The following is an 8488-nucleotide window of genomic DNA, read 5'->3' on the forward strand; positions in this document are numbered from 1 at the left end:
TTCCGGGAGCTACTTCAGTTCCAGTTTTAGCACAAATTACAATCACAGTTTAAGCTATTTTGTCAAAACTCGTATACATTCAAAGCAGTTAGTCACTTATATGTGTGGGATTTTGCTCTTTGACCACTGGGTAGAATAAATCTAGGTTTGTGTGTAAATAGCTGGAAAGGGAAATAGCCTATCAATGCTTTCATTAACGAAAAACCAACTAATTCCAGGGATATAATTGTATTTATTACATAATATTGACATATTTATCATTTTCGTTTAATTAAAAATACATGGAGTATTAACAATAGTATTAGGAATATAAACCAAAACAATTTATACTTGATAAATCAATTGTCTTAATATGAATCATGTCAGCTCAAAACAAATAAAAGATGAGCTTACTTTAGTCTATATTGGTAAAGTTTTCTCCTGTCTGATTCACTTGTAACTAAAATCTCGTTACCGTCCCTACTAATGCAAATAGCTTTAGGTCGAGATGGAACTCCGCCAGTTAAGATCTGAAGCACAACACCATCTGGTGTAAGCTGGTGGATGTTGTTAGAGCTAGATCCAACGACATACACGTTATCATATCTGTCTGTTGCAACACCACACGGAAACTTAAGACTATCATGACGGTAGACGAACCTTTGACAGCCACTCATGTCAAAACAATACAGGGAATGGGCTTTATTCACTGTGATATAGATGAGTGTGAAGGATGAATCCATAGCAACATGGGTACATCAGGCATCACACTGACAGTCAAACTGGTGACAGGATTCTTCCTTCCCTTCACTGCTAATGAGACTCCAGTAGTATTTGCCTCCATCATCACATATACCAGATACAATAATATTCCCCTTTCCTGCAGAAGCAACACCACGACAACTATATCTCGTGGTTATCGTCCTAGTGGGTGTAATCTTCGCATTTCTCACAGACAGGAACTGGACTGTTTTGATCCATGGAAACGTCACGGCCATTTCATTATCATCCACAATACAGATGTTGTATAGCCCGCTTGGCAGTTTATAGCTGGTGATTGGGTTGTATGAGGAGTCCAGCAGACACAATCTGTCATTTCTAAAATCTGCTAGCATCACATGACCCGAGTACAAATAAGTGACTCCAACGTAATTCGGTATAGAATCATCATTAGCTTTGATTTCAATAATTTTACTGATCTGATACAGGCAGTCTCTAAATGGCTTCCAGAGACCTAGAACAGGCAGACTTTGCAGTTCCTTTCTGCATATAATTTTTCCCCAGCTATCGGGGCATGCTGACAGTATGGACTGGACCTGGGTATTCATTTCCAACAAGACTGTGATGGTGTCCATCTTGATGTAGTTTTTTTTTGGATCTGATCCAGGTATGATCTCAGCTGAGATGTTATCCTTTCTGTCATAACAAACAGCTGAGTTGCAGTGCCATATTGCTTTACTGTTTCGAGAAGCACATGCGAATTTCTAATAGAGCTGATCAATGACTGGCATCTGTGGTTTTCTTCCTGTTTTTCAATCATTTTTTCCTTGTAAATTCTATTGCCTTCCATCGCCACTCTGTTCTCTAACTGGTCAAGTGCGTCATTCAGCTTTTTTCTTAGTTGCCTGATCTGAGCGGTCAGGCTATTCACCTGGGACTCAAGGAGACTGATGCTAGTCACATTGACCTCCTTAAACCTTTTCATATGAGTCTCTAGCATCTTCATCTGGTTGATTATATTATCTGGATTTTTCTCCCTTTGTAGACTTGGTAATTCTTTTTTCAATTCAGAAACATGGGAACAGTTTCTGTGACTAACAATACAGCACTTCCCACAACAAGCTGTCCCGTGATCCTTGCAGTAGAAATCAATCACTTCCCCGTCATGTTCTGGACAGCTGAATCCCTTCGCAAGCTTCATTACATTCTTTGGATTACTAGTGAATTCTTTCATGGAAATAATAACATGATTTCGAGAAATCTTTTGTTTCTTATGAACCTCTGAACAATGTTCACACATAGCTTCCTCGCATTCCACACAGAAACCTTCAGCTGGCCTAGATATACCTGTAGAGTGACAACTGTCGCATGGGTGGTCTACTTTCTCTTTCGTATCACTTATAATGGACTGTAAAATCACATTGATCGGAAACAGAGATGCCACATATGGGTCAGCTGTACCTTGTTGTGAAATGCGAACGTCTTGTCTACAAATCGGACATTTGACTGATGTCAGTTTCTTCACTTTCTCATCTTGAGACGAAAAGTAGTCATGTAAGCATTTTTCACAGAAGGAGTACATACACGATAACTGTCTCGGAATCTTGAAGCCACCCAGACAAATGGGGCAGTTTTGCCTCTCCTTGGGTTGAATATCAGCCCTGGATGTTGCCATGATCACTTTAGTCGTGCATGAAGATATCTTCTTGTTATATTAGATGCATTTATATGTATTTCTTTGTTTATCCCCAAACCCTCGTTGCTTCAGCATATTCCTTCCGGATCGAGTCTAGACGTGTATAAGAGCGTGATTTTTAGACTGGCTTTTAATTATTTATCCTGGTACCCTTGCGTCTGTCTTGAGAGGCCATGGTACCAGACTATAATTTTATAATAAATATGTTGCTTTTACATAGGGAGCACTCAACAGTTATTTGAACTGATGAGAGAGTGACAAGGTGTAAGGTGAAGTTGTTCGCATTTGAAACGTGCACAATGGAGAGAATGTTGGCATACCTCCTTGTTATTTTCATGTACCGTGGCTACTGTAATTGCGAAATATTTACGTGATCTAAGCATATGGCCAACCAAAATAACTCCTCCCATATGCTCGAAAAATCAGCATGAATAGTCCAAAGTATGCTCTCTTTAGCAGCTATTAAAACTGGACAACGAATCATGCCAGAATAAACAATACCACCTTCTAAAAGTGCCATGAATAAATTACCAAATATATCAAATCTAAACAAAATGTTTTCGGCTCATTTCTTCACAATTTACCTCTGAAGTCCAGGAAGAAAAATTGACCAAGTGGAGCAAGCATGTTTTATATATAAATAAGTAATGATCAGTTGTATATTCTAAAGCAAAGATTATACCCAAAAATAGAATATTCCTGATACCACACAAATAGTATCCATCACACCACTATTATATCCAGCATATCAAACACACTATCAAAAATGGATATTATTTTTGTGGTGTAAGGATAGAAATTTTGTGCGATTTCATCTCCTTCTCTTACATTGTAAGCGAACTCAAGGCATTTTGGATAGTGAGTATAACATGTTGGATAGCATAGTGGTGTGATGGATAATGCTTTTGTGGTGTAAAGGATAGCTTTTATGTGAGATTTCACCTTCTTCGTTTACAACTTGAGATTAAAAAAAAAAATTGGGACAGTGTGTTTTCTTTTTTAAATGGCATAATTAATGTGATGGATATTATATTTTGCGGTGTAATGGATAGTCTATTTTGTGAAATTTCATCTTCTTCGTTTACATTCTAAGCTAACGCATAACATTTGGTGTTTATGTGCATGTGTGTATGTGTGTGTGTGTGTCTTTGTTTATCCCTATAAAATTCACTTAGTCCCTATAAAAACCGTTTTGTCCCTATCAAATTCATTTCACTACCTACCTATAGGAACGCGTATTCAGGTCAGCCACTTGCAACACTGTTACTTAGTAACCGACCAATTTAGGTCAGCCACTTGCGACACTATTGCCAATTGTTCCCCAGTGTCTAGAATCATAACGTCATTGAGCCTAGAAATTTTGAGGATATAAATATAGACTTGGTTTTTTTCATACGAATTTCCACAAGTTGTAGCTATAAATTAATACTATGTTTGTGCATAGGACTTTCTTACAAGACGAGACTATAAACAGTTAGCGGGTTTTTCCATAGGAAGTTTCTACAAGTTGTGACTATAAGTAGATACTGGGTTTTTCTAGAGACTTTCCTAAACGTTGTGAATACGAATAGATACTAGCGGTTTTTTCATGTAGTATGTTTGGTGGTGTAAGAGATAGTTTATTTTGTGAGATTGTAAGTCATTCTCTCACATTGTAAGCTAAAACAAGGCGCTTGGAGTGTGTGTACGTGTGCGAGCGTACGTTTATTTGTGTGTGTTTGTTTTTGTGTGTGTATGTGTGCGCGCATACGTTTGGTGTTAATGTGATGGCTTGTAATAAAAATCTTTAGGTTAGCACTACTATATCTGTGGATTGTTTGGTAGGTGATATGGTGAGAGGGGATGTTTTCCTTCACGTCCTTGCTTGAAGCATATAAAGTGTAGCGTTCATCATTCGCGCCATTCAAGTCTGAAAAACAAAGACGGCGAGCAATACATTGGAGAAACTTTACAAGTCGCAAGAGGTCTCAGACGATTTGGGAATGGTGGAGGAAATGCTGGTGAGAGTTGAGCATGGGTGTTATAATTCGCATCGTGTAAAGATGGAAATCAACAATTTAAGGAGAGCCAAAGACAAACTTAAAGCACTGATCAAAAAGGAAAACGAAAAAAAGGATGATCTAAGGAAAAAAGAGCAAATCATAGCTTACAGTGATAAGCTTGAAAAAGAAGAAGAAAATGGACAGATAAAAGAAGACGTGATAGAGGTTAAGGAAGAAGAGGAGTATGAAAATGATTAGAAGAGAATGGAAGAAGAAGGAGAAAAGATGAAGAAACCCAAAGGCTCTTTTCATTGCAACTCAGTTGTCTCGAAACGATGCATATTATCTCTTACCTAAAATTTTCCTTTATTCGGTTGTATAATTGTGTGGGTGATAGATTTATGTCCATAAATCTATGTTTGAATCATATTTCTATATCTCTATTTGTCCCAAGAGTAGTGCATATTCAGTTCCGCCTGATTGAAGTAAGCCACTTGCACCATTGTTGCCAGTGTCCAGTACCATTACGTCACCCCTGTTTAATTCTTATTGTCCCAAGACAGGCTCATTGCTAAAAATCCCCATATTGCCCTATAGTGCCGGACCACTTTTTCCCTTATATGAACCCTATTGCCCTACTTTTTTCTTTTGCCCTATAGTGCAGGGCCACTTTTTCCTTATATAAACCATATTGCCCATATAAACCATATTGCCCTATGATGCCCCATCACTATTTACGAGTCCCTCTCAATTACTATGGAATGTGTTACTAAGATTAACCTTTATCAATCGTCTCTTGACAAACATTTCTTGACATAGACACGCAAGTAAAATGGAACCATATACTACTATTTTCTGTTTTGACCCACTTGAGCACTAATACTATACTTTCACGTATTCAGAAATATACTTTTTTCATAGGGGTATTATTGCTTCAGAAACATTTGCAATGTTAACAAAGTCTGGATAACAAATGACAATGGTCTATCCCTTCATAATCTTTGATACATTCTTTCAACCAAAGGATCACACGTCATAATTATCGTGTGTTATGTCACAACGTTTTCCGTACCTCACATAAGTCATTTCTTCCTGTGACACCATTGTATATACACTCTGGTGAAAATAATATATTGTAGAGCAACATCAATAGCACATAAAAATCTAAAGTTTATGGGAAAAATTACATTAAGAAATTTAACTTATTATTACTTACATATCTTTGCTTATCTTTGTCTTAATAATCAGTTTGGAACAGATTTTGTTGAAAAAAATCAAATTGGGAAAAATTGTGCTTGAATTCTGATAAAAGTTTACATATAATAAAAATAGACCTATTAGATTTAACGTATGGCTTTTTTTACAAAACATAACTAGTTTTGTGAAATTACAGAATGTCAGTCATTGTATATACTGTTTACTTTAAAAGCGTTTTCCATCCTTCACAGTTTACGTTTCCAAAGGTGAAAATAATCAGAGACAGAACACATAATGTGATACCATTATCAAACCAATTTATATAAGTTAAATTTGTCAAAATTAGTTAAATATTTAGATTTTCTTCAAAGGCTGATTGAAAATTCACTGTTAACATAATCTTGCATATCGATCAAATGGTAAAACTATAAAGGAGATATATGAAATACAAAATAATGTTTCATGCATATTTCCCTAAATTGCAATAAGATAAGAAGCACCCCAGAATATCACTAATGACAGATCCACTTAAAACTTTACATACACCATTCTAAACTTTGTTACTGATGCAGTGCTCAGCTGTAAGTCACATGGCCAACACATCTTGGGTAGCAGACTGGACGCGCATTCTGGCGGAAGTTAATTTGTTAAGAACTTTTATGAAGATTTACTGACTGGTAACAAAGATAATTAGTAAAATTTAGTTGGTTTTTTTTCCTCCATGGTATGTATCTTTGTTTCATATCACGACTGATAATGATACAATTTTTGACAAATATTTCTCACTACGTGACAATGTCGATCAGTGTAAACGGATCTTTTGGCTGAGACATCATTGAGATATGCATTCTTTCGAGAACAATGAGAGATGACACAGCGTCAAAATATGGTAGGATAAAAATAGGGTGTTGGATGATAGCAGATCTGCCAACTCTTACGATTTTGCCGTAAGTCTTACGAAATGACCCTTACAATACGGACTTACGGAATAAAAGCAAAAACTACTCAGTACCTCAGACGCTTTAAATTGCACATATTTTTTATGCAAAGCGTCTGCATGAACAAACTGTTGATTCCACAATTTTAAGCCTCTTAAAAAGTGTTAATAATCAGCACAGAAGAATAAAAAGGAACATTCAAATTCTTGTCAATAAAAGCAGGAAGGGACACATTTACGTTTATTGGACATCACGTGTCAATTTGAGCGTGTGGAAGATGTGATTGACGTCATGTGAAATGGAAAACAATTCAAAGAGAGAGATAAGAACATGCCATTGAGCTTCATAGGGTTAGGAACTGAAGTTTGTGCAACTTTGCAATCTTTTTAGTTGAACATAATGTCTACCATCGCTGCTGCACAGGTGCTCGTTACAAAGAAAATTTGGAGTATCCGTCCTTGAATCAAAGGATGTAGGTTCTTACCTGTAACAATATAGTGTTACAGGTTAGAACCCCCATCCCTTGATTCAATGACGGATGCTCCAAATTTTCTTTGTAACGAGCCCCTGTGATCGCTGCATGTTTCGAATACCAAACTTTTAAATATGTTTTCCACCTTTACAATAACAGTTTATATTTTGTTATCCTTACTGACAACTGGTCAAACATATGGAAAGATAATCAACTGTCCTACTGAGTACTGTAGTATAATGTTTCTTAACAATGTATACCATTTAGTTTCAATCCCATGAATGATCACTGTGAATGCTGTATAGTTTTCTCTGCAAACAAAATCACATCTCTCTTTAATTACAATGATTAAATAAAAAGAAGGAATAACACAAAATAGGTATGCGGAGAACTCGCCCCATGGAGAACTCGCTCTGGGTGAATTCGCCCCATGGAGAACTCGCCCCAACGTAATTGGATAAGTCGCACCAAAGTGGTTGGAGAAGTCGCCCAAATTGGTTGGAGAAGTCCCCCTAAAACGTATCACCAAGATAACTTTTTATAACAGAATTAAATCATCTTTTATGTGATTCATATTTAGAATTTTATATACCGTATACGCGATCACAAAAGAGATATTAATTGGTAATCATAAAAAAGCAATATCATAGTAATATTTCAAAGACGAAATTACGTCTTTATATAATATAATGAATGACGACAGTACAGTGATTAAAAAGGATGATAAGTCTTTTCATTCTCTTAGACGATCATCTATCTACTTGGTACTGAATAATATGGGATATATAGCCGTTGTTTTCCATCAGTGTTCATCTCCGACAGCTATACGGTAAAACTGTTTCAATATTGGTAGCAAAAAGTATTCGTTTTGAAATCCTTACTTTAGATCGTTGTTGAACTATGATAATTATATTGTAAAATTATATTAACATGGTTACTGGAACAATCCTAAACTTTTGGGCACTTTTTTGTATCTCCCTCTTTGAATTATAATAAAAATGATTCCACATGAAATAACGTTAAAGACATGTTTACGCTTTTTCGTTCAGTGTTATCAACATCAATTTATTATGCAACTTTGACTTTGTATGTAACTGAATCGGATGAATATGCATTTTTCTTCCTCACTTACAAGACTGTTTTCCACTCGTTGTATAAGAAACCCTTCCTTCCCATTGTGCATTCATCTTGTTTGAGTGATGTTGATAATAGAAAAATAAATCACTTATAATTGAAAGTCTGTGTGGCCATATAAAAGCGTTAAATTTCCTATAACAACACACACCTGATTACGTTGAGAAATGTTTTGAAAACAAATATAACTTTAAACTTTCGTGATTGTTACATCTAATATACTAACATTATTCATTTATGTGGTAATTACTCTCAAACTCGGACCAGGCTGAATCTGTACAAATTACTGACTGAATCGGCCCAGATTCCTGGCTGATTCTCCAAACTTCCAAGCTGATTCGGACCATGTGAAATATTATTCAGTTTAGTC

At 36.0% G+C, this 8488-nt stretch overlaps 1 pseudogene; it reads right to left on the bottom strand.

The window, feature by feature from the left end:
• Nucleotides 1–256: 256 nt before the first annotated feature.
• LOC149774764 (uncharacterized) lies at nucleotides 257–2416 on the bottom strand (annotated as a pseudogene).
• Nucleotides 2417–8488: the final 6072 nt, after the last annotated feature.

Source organism: Sinohyriopsis cumingii, unplaced genomic scaffold, assembly GCF_028554795.1.
Source record: "Sinohyriopsis cumingii isolate HCF-2022 unplaced genomic scaffold, ASM2855479v2 utg000160l, whole genome shotgun sequence".
NCBI lineage: Eukaryota > Metazoa > Mollusca > Bivalvia > Unionida > Unionidae > Sinohyriopsis > Sinohyriopsis cumingii.